The 18,303-nt window shown below is 39.5% G+C and overlaps 1 protein-coding gene across 3 annotated transcripts in view; it reads right to left on the reverse strand.

Moving 5' to 3' along the window:
• The window catches only part of LOC149148927 (uncharacterized), a 243,127-nt gene that overhangs the window by 141,865 nt on the left and 82,959 nt on the right, over positions 1-18,303 (reverse strand). The window lies entirely within an intron of this gene.

The raw sequence follows: 18,303 nt of genomic DNA on the forward strand, positions 1-18,303 counted from the left end.
AAATGCAAAGTAGCATCATCTTCTTGTTCATTTTTAAATATAGGAAGATTTGTAAACCAGTCAACATGAGGCATAGGATTTGGAAATCCAGGGATCTGAGATCGATCCATAGGAGCATACCTGGGATTTCTTCTTGCAGCAGAACTCATCTTGACAAAAATGAAGTCACCAAGAAGGTTTTCAAACTATTGGTTCTTGAAAAGTGGAGTCGCCATGAAGTGTTGATTTTCTAGATCTTTCAGTCAATGGAGTCGCCAGGTGAATGATTTCAGCCTTCGTGTGCCTGATCACTATCCGCCATCAACAATCAGATCTAAACTTTGTTGTACGCCCAGGGAAAATGCATCCTTCGTTCCTCGGCAACAGTGCCAATATGTTATCACTCCTCTGAATCTCCAAGGTTGAAGAAGAGTCCAGCTGAGGTAACCACAGACCAATCTTTTAGCTTGGTAGCTAGCCCTACCAAGTCGGAGAGGGCTCTCTCCAAAGGATCTTAGCCAAGAGGGCTTATTAGATTTAGGGTTTTAGGCTGGATGTAAAGTGTAGAGGGTGTTTGATTTGATTTGGTTCGATAGTCGTAAAGATGAGTGATTTAGGTCAGAGGGACTAGGTCAAGGAAAATGAGATATGATTGCAGACATTCAAAGGGGCAAGGTAGGTATGAAGCTTAACACTTAAAAGGTGATTTGATGAGATGGTTTAAGATTGATGAGGAGTTAGGAAGAGCATAAGAGATGTATTCATCCTAAACTGAAGAAAAATGGACAAAGTATGATAAATTTCCCAAAACAGAGCATGAGCAAGCATGTATTCTGCCTATCAACTTGAAAATTACCATATAACAGACATGAAATGGTTTATGAATTGATAAAACATTCATACAAATGATCACAAAGAAGAAACAATGCTAAACATTCATACCACATGTATCCCAAAAAAATAGTTGCAACTCATCTATTGAAACTGGCCAAAAATCTGATACAATAGTCTCTGATCACTAGTACAGCATCCCACTAAATCCAACTTGTAAAATGACTAAGAAAATACATAATATAGGCCAACAACCAACCCATCCTAGGCTCAGGGGTCGAATCCATAAGTGGAGGAGCAGTTACAAGAAAGGCTGAACTGATAACTGGAGTGTAGGATGGTCAAAGTGACTCATTCCTCACTCTAGCAAACAGATTCATTACATGCCACATAGCCCATCTAACTAATGTATCTACCCTAGATAAAAGTAAAAACATAATAATTACATCATCTAGATCAATTACATAGGTAAAAATTGAATTTTTCATGGGTAAAATTCAACTTGGAATGAAACAGTGCAAATTGTGGAAAACTGTCTAACGTGCAGCGACCTGGTTAAACACGCAATGATCCTGGTCAAACGCGCAACGTCCTCTTCACGTGACCTTTGGCTGCCATCCCGATGTCCAAATCTAGCCCAGGATAGCTCATTAGAAAGCTTATCTTGTCTAGTTTCCAAAAATGCCCTTGGTTTTAAAAATGAGATTGATTTGCTCCTCCAAAATTGCAATCTCCCAAGACTGCTCAAATGCGCAGCAACCAAACCGGAAAAGAGGAAGAAAGGTGATTTTTTTGGTAGTTTTTTACCCTTTTGGCTGACCCGTTTTGCTCCAAATGCTTAGAAAAAGTACAAGGTGCATGTCCTCATCATTCTGAATCCAAAAATGTTGACCATTTGCTCATTGGATGCTCCAAACAAAAGCACAGCATCCTAGGTGCTGCGCGTTTGACCATGCTGACTGTGCCAAAATTTCTTCAAAAAACACAACAAAATATATCTTGCCAAAATTGTTCAAAAATGGCCAAAATTGGTGGGTTGACAGCTGGCTATATGTTTGAGGCATGGAGTGATGCCTCGGTAAGGATATCCAACCTCTTTTTCTCCTCTTGCTTGGTCAAGGCCTCAATTTTTGCATGAGCTCTTTTGAGCTTGGCCCTTGCAATTTTGTCTCTCATAGCATAGTGCTTCGCCATCCTTCTTTGAATATCATTGTCCTTCTTGGCCTTGTCTAGGAGGTTCTCTAGATGATCATTTACCTTCTCAAGCCAATATTCTCGGTTTTCATTTACCATCTTGGCAAATTTCTCATTCAAGGTGAGCTCATTGGCTAGTTCTTCCTCCCTTTTCCTTTCTTTCTCCAAGGCTCTCTTTAGGCCTCTAGTCCTTGGCCTTCTTCTTGGCACATGTTCATTAAGTGGCTCACCATACTGCCCATATGCCTCATCAAGTAAGGCCTTTGCCTTTTCAGCCTCTCTCTTTGCCTTTCTGAGCTGAATCTCCATGAGCTCATTTTTGACCTCAAACTGCCTATTTTCCTGCTTATAGTAGGAAATGATCCATTTGGCCCTTTGCAAGTTGACCTCGAGCTCACCTATGAGTGCATTCTTCTCCTTGATGACAATAACTATGCTTTTACTGTCATCATGCTCATCTGAGTCAACTAACTGAAAATCATGCTCTATCTCATGGAGGTCTTCCTCCTGCTACTGGATCTCTGCCTCTACAACTTTTTCCTTACCCTTATGTACCTGCTTTGTTGATGAAGAAGGAAAGGCCCCTCCCACAATTAGTGGGGCAAACACTTGCCTATGCCCTCTCTGATAGGTATGTGCCAAGGTACCTAAACCAACCCTTTTGGGCTTGCTTCTCTCACCATGCTCAATATGCTCCTGCTCAGTTCCTTTATCTCTACCAAGTGAATGAATAGGCTCATGAAATGGTGATGATGGAGGTGATGGTGTGGTTGACTCATCAAATGAAGATGAATGATGTATAGACTGAGGTGGAGGAATGGAGGTGGGTGGATGAGAGGATGAAGGTGCCTCTTGGCCATGCTGAATAGGTGGGACTGTGAAAACCTCATTGGATATGAAAGTGTCCCATGCAATGTTAAGTTGATCAAGGCGGTGTAGGACTATCATTTTGATGAGAGAATGGTGAAATATGCTCTGCATTTGATGATCATGATCTTTCCTTCGGGCAATATATGACATCTTGTCAATATCCCGGTAAAGATAGTAGGGCAGATTGAGCATTCTGACTCTTGTAAAATGCATGAGTAACCGAATATGATAGGAATAGAGCCTAGAAAACCTGTCCTCCCATGTGAAGTACTTCATGATGATTTTCATCATAGGAACATATTTGTCTAGGAGGTAAGAGAAAGGAAAAATCCTCCTTTCATTCTTATGCTTGGGTTTAAGATACGGCTCATAGTAGCAATACTCCAAATCTGCCTGTTTAATCCACTTTTCCCCAACATCTGGGATCCCAGTAGGAGCTGGTATGATAGCAGAAGATATGGTAAAAAGGTGACACTGGCAAAGGTTGCTTGATTGTCATGGAGGTTGATCATGACCTGTCTGGTCAAATTAGAATGATGTTGTGTCCTTTCCACCTCACAAAACTCAAAACAACCCATATGTTTAAAGCTTGTGATAGTGATGGGAGATGCCATGAGCTCTCTAGTTTTGGTTAGTTCAAATCTAATGATTTTCCCTCCTTTTTTATATTTCAGCCTCTGTTTTTTTCTCCATCACTCTGACTTGTGTGTTCTTCTTCTTCCATGATTTGTTGCTTTTAAAACCCTAGGGGAATGATATAATGGACTGTGGGTAGTGGAAATGTGGAATGATGTGAGGAGAGATGATGAGGAGGAGATGGGGATATGTGGAATGAGGGAGATGATAGGGAATAGTTATTAAGTGAGGGAGGGAATAGTGATGAAAACTAGGAAATGTGATTTTGAGATGGTGGGAATGTATTCCTAGGGTTTGCTCTTAGGAAAAACAACAAACAACTTAAACCCTATGTAGGCAAACAAAGGAGGGAAGGAGTGAGTAATTCTTCCACCAACCTGATTTGTTGGAGTGAATGATGATTAACTTGGAAACTTGGTGGCGATGGATGGTTTTTAGAACGTTTGGCTCCTTCCAGGTGAACGCGCAGCGACCCGGGCAAAGGCGCATCGACTTGGTCAAACGCGCAGCGACCTCTGCAGGAGCGCAGTGCCGATGCAAATTACACTGTGATCGCTGGAAAACATGCAACGACCTCTACAGGAGCGCAGCAACCAGGGTAAACACGCAGCGACCCTGCTGAACGCATCCTCTTGCTCTGTTTTGCCCAATTTCGCCTTAAAATCGCCAATTTTCTTTTGCTAAGGAGTTTTGAGAGTGCTAGAGTGCAAATGAGGCTTTCATGGGTGTCTTGAGAGACTTTATACTTGAATGGACTTTAATTTATGAGTTTGCATACCCACTTTCTAATGTTCTTTGTCATTTTCAAATTCTCACATTAATGCCTTTTTGACTTTCTGATCTTTTTTTGCTCTTGACAGGTGGATGATGCTTTGGCAATCCTGATTTTGACTTTCTTCTTGGGATTCTTTTGGCAATGGACTTGAGTATGCGGCTAAAAGTAACTTATTACATATAATAGACATAAAATTACATAAACAAAAATAAAAATTATTACATTTGTTTGCAGTTCTAATTTACAAACTTGGGATAAAATCCCTTCTTGAAATCAAATTTAGGGCTTTCAGTAACTATGGTTACATGCTTTGGAAAGCTTTATTTAACTAAAAAAGACATTATTTTCTTGACTCTCATATTTTGCTGACCTTATGCAGTGAGATGGTGACTTATTGGACCTTGGAAAAATAAACCCTAGGTGACCTAATGGAACCTCAAATGACTGAATTTCAGGTGGATTTGATTGATATAAAATGTGATGAAATGAGCCTTCATGTTCAATGGTAACCCGGAAGACACATGAAGGAGGGCCAGCAAACACAAACTTTTGAGAGGGAAAAGTGATTTTGGACTTTGGACTACCATCAGTGAACAAATTTTTTGCATGACCTAGTGGAATGATAAAAAAATTCTGAGTGGGACCCTTAAAATGATATGAAAAGAGGATTTTTGATCACTAATGGTGGTATGCAAATACTAACTCTAACAGAGGTTACATAATTCATTTTTGACTCAAAAATAATTATTTTTACATCGTTTGAAAGCCCAACAAGTGTCTCATAAAATGCACAATGACTCTCATGACTCTTTATTAATCCTAGGAGTCCACAATGGGGACTTTGACTAATAAAATGATGACCCAAGCATGAAACCCATGCTTTACTAACTCTTTGTAACATTAACAAAAATTATTTTGACAAATACATTTTATGAAGGCTGAACCTAGTTACATTTTTCAACACTACTGTGGGAAGTCAACTCCAAATGGACCTATCTTATGCCACTATCCCACAACTTGATGGTACGTTGTTCATTATTTATAGAGAGCCTTTATATCCAACTCATGTGGTAAAACTTGGTCCCATTCCGTATTATAATATGCTTAAGACTAAGGACCCCAATCCTATTCTTCCCTCACAAGAAGTATGCATTTTTAAAAGACCTCATAAAAAACCAACAAAGAAATGGGTGAAAAAGCCTAGGAAGGAACTCAAGGTTGGGGATGCAGTGTTGGTAGATAAGAACCCTACCCCTGTCAGGATTCACGGTAAGGTTGGTGAGGGATATTACTATATTGCTAGACTTGTTGATGAACTTCTGAAAATTGCTAAACTGAAATTCTATTGCAACAACTTATTTATTTCACCTACTTAGTATTTAAATAAGTTATTTACGAAATCCCTTCAGCAAATATTAAAATAAATTCTACTGCAGTTATCACACAATTACGCAAAGAAAAATACATGCACAAGAACCACTCACAACAACGCAGTTGTTTTTGGACAATTGTCCTTGGAAAAACCCAATGCGGGAAAATCGATGTAGCAGATGAGGGCTTTATTAATCTTCACCATCAATTGTTTTTACAAGGAATGATTTTACAGAGAAACTGAAAGAAAGCACTCGAGACTTTCCCTTTGAGACTTTCTGACACTTTGGAGACCTTGCGCCCACTCCTGGATCACCTCTGCGTCACTCTGAGTGGCTCAGCATGGCTCTGCGTCCCTCTGCGTCAGCCTGCATGAGGGCTGCATCTCTCTTCTGGACTGTGTCTCTCTCTACGCTATCTCCCACTATCCCTGCGTCACCTCCTCCTCAACCACTGCCTGCTGCTGATGCCCTCCTCTTCCTCCACCCTATAAATCTCCCTTTAAAATCAGTCTCCCTTACCTAAGAATATCTGTCGATGTGTCTCCAAATGATTCTCAAGTCTTCTCTTATACTTTTCATGTTGATGAATCAATGACCGAGATTAAGTCCCTAATCAACGACCAAGATTAAAACAAACTTGATCCTCATCTCTTAGAAGCTTCTCACCCTTATCTTTATTAATACCCATTAATATTTTTATTTTCCTAAGTTTAGACTTAAAAATCCATTAAAAATATTAATTATTTTAATAGCTCAACATTCGGGTGGACTTTCTCAAAACAATATCTGGGTCTTGGAGATCTCATGTGCCTTAGCCTCTCCTCCAAATTTCAAGGCTAGAACACATCCGATGCTACATGGCTACTGGGGCGAAGGTTTATTCATAGTATATCCCTTCCTTCTAACCATACCCCTTAGCCACAAACCTGGCCTTGTATTTCTCCACACTGCCGTCTGCAGCATATTTGACCTTATAGATCCATCTCGAGCCTACCACTGAACTATCCTGAGGCCTAGGTACCACTTCCCAAACATCATTGACCATTATAGAGTTGCATTCCTCCACCATAGCATCTCTACCCATATTGAAGTTGAACAGCCTCCTAAAATCTAGAAGGTTCCCCAACCTGAGCTACTAAGGCTTCATATCTGTCTGGCTGTCTTCACTCCCTTTTATTATTCCTGAGTGCACCAATGAAGTCCTCTACATCCCGTAGAATCTGTCAGAGCTCCCGGCTCGTTCTTCCACTGGTAGTAAGCACATTTATCTGTTCTTCTTCTTCCTGATATTCCTGTTGTTCTAAAGCTTTGTCTTCAGGAGAACCTATGTTACTAATTCATGCTGGTCGAAGTGGTTGGACCAACGGCTCGTCTTTCGACTGTGTGGCTCTAAGTGGCTCTGCGTCCCTCTACGTTAGCCCCCATGAGGGTTGCATCTCTCTCCGCGTTGTCTCCCACTGTCCCTGCGTCACCTCCTCCTCAATGACTTCCTACTGCTAATGCCCTCCTCTTCCTCCACCTAGCAACTCTCCCTCTGAAATCGATCTCCTTTACCTGAGAATAGATTTTCCTAGACATATTGAGTATCTGCCGGTGTGTCTCCAAATGATCCTCAAGTCTTCTATTATACTTTTCCTGTTTATGAATCAACGGCCGAGATTAAGTCTCTAATCAATAGCTAAGATTAAAACAGACTTGATCCTCGTCTCTTAGAAGCTTCTCACCCTTATCTTAATTAGCACACATGAATATTTTTATTTTCCTAAGTTTAGACTTAGGAACCCATTAAAAATAATAATTATTTTAATAATTCCTCATTTGGGTGGAATTTCTCAAAATGATATCTGGGTCTTGGAGATCTCGTGTGCCTTAGCCTCTCCTCCAAATTTCAAGCCTAGAGCACATCTGATGCTACCAAAAATCAATAGAACTTTGCCCAGAACTAGTCAAAATAAGTCGCATCACCCCTTTCCCTGACATTAAACATTGTATCATATGTGTTAGGGTCCTATAAATTATAGGATCTCAAGGTGATTGAGTATTTTGTATTTGTAATTTCATATTGTACATAAATTTCAATATTCAAATGATTTCCAAAAATATATATTAATAAAAAAATAAAAATGAAAAGAGGGTATGTTAAAAAAATAAAAAATAAAAAAAGGAAATAAGAACCCCACAAAAGAAAAATAGAAAATAATATGGAAAGTGTTGCAAGTCTAAATGCCACTACTGATAAGTTAGTTCTTTTAGTTCATTATCAAATAAGGTTGTGTGCAAATTGTTTTTGAAGGCCACAATGACTAAAGTTCTATTCAAGTCATACAATTTAATCATGATTGAACAAATTTCAATTTCTGTTGAATAGGTTAGTGAATAAAGGTTTACCAAACAGTTTAATCTTGGTAAATTGGTAGCTAGCTAGAGATAAAATTGATTCAACAGTTTAATCTGAATCAATGGTGAGATAAGTGATTAAGATAGATTTTCATAAAAAATGTGATCTGGGTCTGCTACTTTAAATGCACCCTGCAACGCAAGAAGAGAAAATGTTAGCTTAGAAAAAAAAATTGAAATGAGATGGTAGGTAGAAACAGAATAGTGATTTTAGGAGAAACATGAAAATTTTATTCTAAGTCAAATTCTAAAGATATTTTCATGCGCAAGATAAAAGCAAAGGCATAAAGGTTTATTCTAAGGTTCTATATATCAAAACACATTTGGTGCATTATTCCGTTATACCTAAGTCCCCCACTTGAAAATCATTCCTCTACTTATATTTCATTTATTTGCCTACCGCGCGACGCATCCAATCATATTCCATTTCATTCATTCCCCTACCCCACCATATCTCCATCACATCATGATAAAACCACGCCACCTTCACCTCATCCAAAATCTACATTTCATATCTAACGGCTAAAGTTTATGTTTCGGCGGCTACTCACCATCCGAACTTTACTATCGAGGAGGGGTCCGAAATGGGCAGTATTCAAAACTGGACACACCATGACGTGGCACCATCTCGTGCTTTTGCACCCCCCATTGCTGAAACCATTAACCACCTCCACCCCTCTCCGAAAACTGTTTTCTCCACCACACGAAACCACCATCGTATTCGTTACACTCCCGCCAATCCCCTCTCACCACCTCATTTGTCCATTGCTCCCGCCAATCACGCCCACTCCCTCCAAATCACCCCGTTAAGTAATTTAATTACTTATCCATTAAAATACCGAATCGTCGCCATCACCAACGGGAAAGCCTGAAAACTATAAAGTCTCTCCTTTCAACCATTCACAAGTTACTGATACCACACTCTGCTAATACCCTTTTTCGTAATAGGTTTGCCATTCAATTTGTAACAGTTTAACATGACTGAGGATCATACCAGTGAATTGTCGTTCAAACCACAACCTTTGTTTTCCTGTCTTCTCGAATCCAATTCCATCTTTGCACCCTCTAACATAATCCAGATTTCACTAGTGTCTCAGCCTAATACAGTCATGCCGCCTAAAGATAGGGGACTAGAAGAACCTGTAAGTCTTCTGATCCACCCTTCCATTAATTCTCATCATATACCTTTGGCAGACAGGGATTACAAAATCCATGAAACCCTGTGTGAGTTTGATTTATTTGAAATGTATTGCTGGCTTGAAGACAAATTCATTGATAAGTGCGACGATATTGGGCTATGGGAATCCAATTTACCCCATTATATATTTCCCTGCACCCACAGTGCACCTGAATTCATCAGGAAATGTCATGCTTGTTATCTACCCAATCAAAGAGCTATTATTGCCCATACTGGAGGAATTTTATTCACCATAACTACCCAATCAATAGATCAAATGATGCAAGCACCTGTTACAGAGAATGCCACTCCTTTCTCTCATGAAGCACTCACTGAATTGTATCAGAAACTGGACTTTGTAAAAAGAGCCAAAACCCTTGAGCTTTTCTTGACTGAAGATGCCCCATTACCCAAGAAAAATCCTCCCTATCCATCCTCCATTTTCCCTGAGAGAGGCAAGTAGATCATCATTGTCACTTCCTACCTCCTTGGTTATTACTCAGATCAGTGGGTACATGAAGCCATTATAGGATTTCTTTCTATTTTCTCTACAGATTCCAAGCCTTCCATCTTATTCAACTTCAGCCAATTCCTTGCAGATTCCATCCATGAACAATTTGTCAAATTCCAAACTGAGGAAGTATTTAAATATGCTTCTGTGTTAGTATATATGTTTTTGTATTTTCAGGGAGACAACCTCAAGCTTGCATTACAAAAGTTGGATGACGAGGGAAATCAGCAATCAGTCATCTTTTGGACTACACTAGTAATCAATAAGAAAAAAGAATACTCATACAAACAATTCATAGAAATGTTTGTAGATCCAGTACTTAGTGTCCTAAGCAGCAATACAAAGCCAAGAATCAGTGAAGAAATCAGGAAAATTTTGCAGTTATCAGACCAAGTCCAAACAGGATCTTTACCAAAATTATACAGAGCTAAGGATATATGGGTGTGAACTCGCTCCTTACAAACTGCCAAAATTCCTCCCGATGAGGATTTTTGCCCTGGAATGCATCACGCAAATGCTCAATGTTGATGAGATTCATTTTGTGTCTGCCAAGAAGAAATCTCAATTCCAGATCAAAACCCAAATAGGACCTTTCATTTGTAACAGCAGGGCAGCAGGGCAAGAAGCAAACAGATCTCTGAAAGAAATCCAATTCAGCCTCAGTTTTACATCGTCATATGATCCATTAGGGGTCGTCTCCAAGTTAAGGGTAGAGAAAAAATCTACAACTTATTTTCATACATTTAGACCAAAGATTGAGAGATACAAGAACCAACTAGAATGGACTAAAAACACTCTACAAGAGGCAAAAGAGCAATTGATGTCAACTTCAACATTATAGACTCGTGTTACATAGGAGAAAACCGGAAAAAGGAACAGAGAAGAAGAGTCACCTCTAGTCACTGATACTCCCAGCAAAGACTTCAAAATCATCTACAGGAAGAGGACCAAGCTCAATTCCAAACTAAACCTAAGCAAGGATTCAGATCAAGAGGATATTATCATCACCAAAGAGATCCCTGTTTCCTCACTAGTAGGTGATCAGACTACACTTTCTCCTACCGCCTCAATAGCTTCATAGGATCAGCAACAAGTTATGCAAACCAGTACATCTACCACAGAGGAGAAAGAAAAGAGCATATTTGATATATTCAAGGTGATTAAAACGAGAAATGAAGCTTTGTAGATCAATACATATAATCAGTTATGGAAGCAGACTTCTAGTTCTCAAAGTAGACTGCTATCAGCCTTTGACTCTGAGAAAGGAAAAATGCAAATGGCCTTCCTCCAAGCACAGATCCCACACCCCAAGGCAACATAAGATTACAAAAGGACTTCACTTGAATTTGATATAAAAGACATACATCCCATTGATCAAATGGAGATGCACAAACAAACTGGCCAAATGATTTCATCAACACTCGCTAACACTGCTATGAGTTTGTCCAAATTGCAGGTTACTTTAGCTAATGTTCAGTCACAATTAAAGATGGAGAAAGTATCTTCACTTGCTAAAGACACAAGAATCAAAAATTTGGAGGACTTGGTGATCAAGATAGGATATCATCCTTCAAATATCAATGCAATAGAAGAGATCACAAGAAAGAAGAATACCAACATAGCAGCATTGAGAAAACAGTTGAAATTACTAATTATAGAAGATCCTCCGGCCAAAGATATTGAAGAAACAGTCACAGAAGGCAGACATGATGAAGCTCATCATGGAGCAGAATGTACAGTTGAAACAAATGGAAATAGAGATGGAAAAAATAATCAAAGAAAAGGAGCAAGCTGCAAGAATGTCTATTGTCCCTTTAGAAGTTGTACCTCTTACAACAATTCCTACATCTACATCTTCTACAACAAACACAGGGAATACAGCAGATCAGTTGGCAAGTGCAGTGGAGAATATGTCTCTCCAAATGGAAGAAATTAAAAGATTGTAGGCTCAAGTTAATGCTCTGCAAGAACAAAAGGCAAGGATTGAAACTTTCCATGCAGCAGAGCTACAAAGAGCTCAAAATCAGATAGAAGCATGGCGGAAATCCGCAACCGAATCTTCCATTGGCCACACTCTAGGTCAAGTTAAGGAAATTATATGCAACAATATTATTGAAGCCATGGATGAAATCTAGCCATGTATTCAAATTATATTTGAATAAAAAGAGTTGATTGATAGAGCCAATCAAGTCGTTTCCACTATTAAAAATGAGTTGGGAGATATGCCTGCCATAACCAACAATATCATCAAGTTTCTAAATTCCAAAAACAAATATGATTTGGATGATTTAGGATATAATGACAGGACAAAAATAATCTTGGAAGTGAAGAAAGTTCTTACAAAGAAAAATTTGATTGTGCAGCGTACAAAAAAATGTCACAATTTGGAAATAGCAATCAACAGATTTTCACCAAAATAGAAGCATTAACAAAGAGGAGCCTGCCTTCTTTATTTGTAATTAATGACAAACTGATGACTAGGGAAGATTATATGAGGAAGCTTAAAGACATTGCAAGGTACACAGCGAAATCTTCCCACATTAAAGGTGTTATGACAAGGAGAGCTTTTTTTGAAGCTATCAACAACATTATTTTCATTCAGCACGAGATAAAGCATATTTTTGTTGTAAAGCCCACATTTGCTCGATATACCGAGGTAGATGAGATCTACCACAACGCAACCAAAATCACCATCCCAGATGAGGAGCGGTGGGATAAATTGTGCGAATTTCAAGAGTAAAGGAAGAGATCAACTCCACCTCCGCAACACCCAAATCGTGGCAATGCAACAACTGTTCTCCACCAAAAAAGTGCTAGATGTCCAAATCACTTCACCAAATTCACCTCTTTTGGTCACATTAGTCAATTCAGTTATTTTGTAATTAATAATAGAATACCATGTCTATGTATTAAATACTTCATTCATTCAAAGTATTCGGGGTCGGTTCCTAATCATTGTAATTTTTCTATTGAGCATTGTACTTTTTCCACGTTGCTAGAACGTCATTAATACAAAGACTTTCACAGGATTCTTGTGCTGCAATTTACTGGTGATGTTTCTCCTATTGTAACTGTTGTTTTCATTGTTATTCTCTACATTATAATCATCCGAAAATCTAATTGTAAAACAAGAAATCTGAAAAATAAGATTTTTTAATTGAACACCTTATTTGGACTGTTTTTACAATCTGTATGTGTTTCTTCTGAAGTCTAATTGAAAAATTCTTAAATGATTTTCAATCATTACTGAAAACACCTCTTCATGATTTCATTCTTCACTTTAAAGATCCAGTGAATGTAACTATCTCGCCCTGTGATTACTCTTTTAGACATTTTATGCAATATCCAACTTTATTTGACTCCATAGCCCAATGGGAAGAAAGTAATTTGATCAGATCAACCAACCAAACCAATCAAACAAATTCAAACAAACAATCAAGCATAATTATAACTAGCCTAAAATCAACTTAAAAAACAAAGTTAAATCATAAAGAGAGATCCCTCTCTGAAGCTGGGAGGGCTACATCCCAGCTTCAAAAGTGATTTGATGTTGTCCAATGAGTTTACTCCCTCAACCTCAAAAATACAGAACGATTACAGTATGCATGTTATAGTAGGATGCATTGCATATTGATTTTTTCATTAGAATTTAAGATCATACTATGTTATCATTGTAAATTTTCTATCCTGTTGATTTTATGGACTAACAAAAGGATGGACGATCAAAGGACACCATCAAAACATGTTGCCTTGTTTTCTTTCTCTGTGATGTGCGGGTAACAAGTCTACTGTCCCAAGAGATTGTTGTTGTTCTCATGACCTCACTGTCCCATTTGGAGCTATATGTTATCCACCACCAGTGGGTGACCCCTATAGGTTAAATTTTATCCTAGATTTGTCTTCAGCCAGCAGCTAGTAGTCCCTTGCAGCCACTTGATAACTTGAAGTCCTACTATTCTCCGCCACTTGAGCCAAACCATTGTGTGCCCTCACTCATCTATTGTGATTGTGTGTTTGAATGTGGTCCTTACAACCCCAAAGGTATGAATTTTCATTATGTAATTGGGTGTTTATGCTTGCTTCTCTTGGGCACACATTAGTGGGGGGATTTGGCGGAAAGAAAGGTCTTTGACTATACTCTTGTTCCCTTACATCAACTGCGGGGGTTAATCATGCATCCTAGTTCCGTGGGATCTCCTTACTGGCTATTATCTTTAGGAGTAGCACTACATGGGAAAACCTAATTTTGGTTGCATGGTCCCCCTTCCCGATACCATATATCTCACTCCTTTCCACTCATTACAATCCATTTTCACACTTTCCCCATTAGGGTCCACATTTTTCTAGTGGGTCCACAAGGTGTTATCCTTCCCCTACCCTTGTCCACACCTTGGGTCGAGCCTGGAATGATGCCCCGAAGGTTTATCTAGCTAAAAAGAAAGCCAAACGCATAGTATGGCCACATATAATAGGAAATGTACCACAATATACAAAACATGGAAGGGCCAATAAAATTGAGTGTGTGGGAAAAATACCAAACATGATCTCTACCCCTTGTCACTATGGCCATCACTCTAGTTCCTAAGGCCCCTATGAGTGCCTCTTTAATCATTAAGGAACCCATGATTGTCCCAACCCTTGGTGGGTGATGAACTTCCCCACTTTAAGGGGGTAACGATTGCTACATTTTACACATCATGCTCTCATCCCCTTGAGCCCCAAACAATGAAAATGAAGAAAAATAAATAAAACGCAAAAGGCATATGAAGAAGGATGGAAAAATAAAAGCCAGGGTAACTCATGTACCACAATTGCTCCCTCCTACATTCATACACCCAAGGCATGGGCCACCCTCATCATAGAATTGACATAGATACCCTTGTACCATGGCATGTGGCTTGGAGCCTTCCCTCTGCCCCCCACTTTGTTCCATCACTATTTCACATAACACCTGCCATTTGATGGATGTACCATGGACCTATCACTCCCTTGGAGGTTGAAACCACCTAATAGGGTCCTTCATTAACCTCTCTTGTCAAGGAAGGAAACAATATTACATGTTCAAAGCCCATTTCGAAGGGTATAACACTATGAAGTGTCCACTTTTTCCCCTAATTAACAAGATTTTTTACTCGATTGCACTAATGGATTATTGTATTGGAAGGTGAGGAGACACATTGGATCTTATATAGAATTGCAGGTGGGTTTTCGTCTTGGACTTGGCCTCCTTATACGAGATCCAAGGCCTCCAGAGGGTCATAATGGTGCTTGTAGGGTGACCGTTGAGAGCCATCGACCTCCAAACAAGCAGAGCATAGATTCCCACACCATGGGCTTCACTAGCACCACCACATTCCTTATTCATGCCCCTAGTTATACAGAGATGATGATGCACTTGGACCACATTGCCTAGCCAGCTACATATTGCACTCGACACTTGGTAGTTGATCCAGGGCTCAGAGGAGTTCATCTGTTCTGTAGGGAGTCATGGGAGGGCATGTGTCATCTTCTAGCACTCATTGATGGAGCATCGACTTGATATTGAGCCATTTGGAGACCCATGAGACCCATTGGATCCCACAAAGCCCAAATTGGGTTTTGGAGATGTTTTGCAGCATTTGGAGGGCATCCCCCTCCCATTCATTATTTTTGAGGCCCTCACTCTCATATTTAGTACACGAGGCCTCAACATTACCCTTCTAGGCATCCACGTCATCCTAGTGTGGCCCTAAGAAGGCTTATTCAACTTATTTTATGAGCTATCATGGTTGGCTTGTAACCACGAGTGGGCTACTAGACATTTTAGGTGTTGGAGGGGCTTCTTCTTTTCATTTTTTATCTCTTAGGTCATGTATAAATAAATGAGGACTAGCCTCATTCCATCCATAATTATTTGGATCTTTGATCTCTATCTTGAGAATTTCGGACCTGAAATAAGAAGATGAATTTGGATGTTATTGGTAAACAATGATGTTTGGATAATTTCACTATTATTCTTGGAACTTTTCTTTGGCATTTTTGCGGATGGATAAATTTTTCGTTGTCTTGTAATTGCTTTCTAATGCTATATTTCTGATCTAATGAATGTCTAATACATGGAATTTTTTCTTATCGCTGTTAATGTGCCCTAATTAATTAAAAAATGTTCAAGGCATTGAAACTATTGGAAAATTTTGCATGCGTTACTCATAAGATGATGAATGAATGAATGTTCCTAGAGGATTATTTGCATTTGCATCCTTGAAACTAAATAAGTGTCATCGAAGTACAAAAGTCTAAAATTTGTTATGTAGCTGCATCCATAGATAGCAAAGCTGCTTCTTTAGGCCTCCTTGAAGAGCAAGTTTCCATTTCTTGGTTTATCCTTGACTCCAATTCTCCCAATAGACATGCACTGGTGTTAGATCCTTGGTGATCACATTATACTCAAAAATTGATTATTTCTTTACCTTCTTCTTTGTCCCTTTAAGGATAAGGAGGACTCTCTAGGGCTTGGGGCGAATTCCAATAGAGGAGTGCATTTTGAATTTCATCTAGACATGACTCTTCCTTAGTGTCTCCTCTAGGCATCCTTAAAATTTGGTTGAATGTCGACAGTGGAATCTCCATAAAATTGATCCCTTCACACTAAGTGGGAACCCTAGAAGCTAATCCTTAAACTTGGCAATTTCTTCAAGGCTTGTGCTTTAGTACTCATTGAAGTATATCATTCATAGCCTTTTCTCTTGCCTACCTTGACCTTGGATGAACTCATATATCATCAAATATCTCAACCCTAGGTCTCGTGTAGTCTTCCTTTCAAGGGGTTTTTCTTGGAAATTCTTCCTAGCTTCTCCCAAAGCTCACACTTTCACTAAACCTTTCCACTAAAAAATCCTTTCTGCCTCACTTCAAACATATCCTAGATACGTCCATCACAAGTGAGGGATATTGGGACTCCTCCCATCGGTGAAAATTTGAGAAAAGAATGGGACATAGGCTATGGTGACAGTGAGCCTTTATCCCAGGTGTTTTTGCGCCCTCTAGCTTTTGCCTATTTACTAGACATGCTAGTTTATGCAAAAACAGGGCCATTATCCTAGGATGGGAGCCTAAGTAGAATCTGAATCAATTTAATGATGAGCTAATTTGATTGGGCAAAATATATTGTCATTATGATTGAGATTGGTATATTTTCTTCCACTGAATTTATTGTGTTAATGAACCTATCTATGCACTTAAACAATAAATTTGTAATCTGCTAGGAACCAAATTCTAGGTATTGGCTTTGCAAGAAAACTAACATGGTATTAGAGCAATAAACTTTGAGAAAATTCATTTGGAATCGTAGGAAGCTTGGTTCGTATAGGGCTAGGTTCAACCACAATCATATAAGTGGGAAAAATTTTAAACGAGGCCAAAAGGAATTAGTGATATGAAGAAAGAATTTTTTTGTAGATGCGTCATATTTGTCTTTTTGTTGAGTTTTGTTTCTATGGATAGAAAAGATTAAAAAAACAAATTGGGTGGGGGTCAACAATCTTAATGGCCTGTTAGACCCACTCAACCCCCACACTAAGAGATAGGAAATTTCCAGCCACTCAAGCGACTGCCTACCAAAGATTGTGGGCCAAAGGGAAGAAGCTGCTAACAACAACATTCAGGGACAGACATTGAGCAGGCTAGACAGGTCACATTATAGACGACTGAGTGAAGTTGGTGGTGTCGTGGTGGCACAAGAAATTCAAGACATGGGGTCGAATAGATGTAGCCATTACGTGGGACATGAGCAAAGGGGGAGCTCAACCAACCACTAGAACACTATGCTATGACATATTGGCGGCAATTTGGAGGCGATGCAATGAGAGGGTGGAGAGAAGGCTTGGCGAGGGCACTAAAGAAGTAGCCACAATGCCTTTAAACAAGGTCGAGTGATAGGTCATAGGGAGAGGAAAAGGGAAGCAATATAGCTTGGGACCAAAGCAGGACGATGGATTTGAGCAGATCTAGTTGAGCAGTAGACATGGATATGAATGGTCGCAATAAATCACAGAGATCACGTTGTGGGCCAAACAACAATAGTTGTTTGTGGGTGCAGTCGCCATCCAGGGAATAAAGACTTCCTAGTCGGTGCGCAAAGAGACATGCATGGGCTTGCTGCAAAGGAACCTTCCAGTTAATGGAGTGTGGATGAGGCCACTAGCGAACCTAACCAGTGAGGCAGAAGGCTGCCGAGGTAGCACAAGACTATAGGGCAACTAGTATGGTAGAGGCAGCAATACCCATCAAGGTTTGTTGTTGGGAAGAGCTGGCACAGGAGGCAAGTGAGGAGCTGAGGAAAGTGGAACAGGGTGGTGGACATTTTGTGGGATTTTGAAGAAGGCATGTTCCACTCCTTTGTGTTGTTTGAGACAACTAGTTAACACCATGCTCGTGGAGATAAATGTAAGATTGGCTTCAAAGGGGGTTATGAGTAATGTGGCATTAGGACTGGATATGGCATGTGCTTCGGTGCAATGCATGATTATGGTTTTTCTCTTGGCAGAGTAGGTATCACAACAAAGAAGGTAGAGGGTGAGTC

The sequence above is a fragment of the Pinus tabuliformis genome, chromosome 9, assembly GCF_031772625.1.
Source record: "Pinus tabuliformis cultivar Carrire ecotype Pingquan chromosome 9, CPIR1, whole genome shotgun sequence".
NCBI lineage: Eukaryota > Viridiplantae > Streptophyta > Pinopsida > Pinales > Pinaceae > Pinus > Pinus tabuliformis.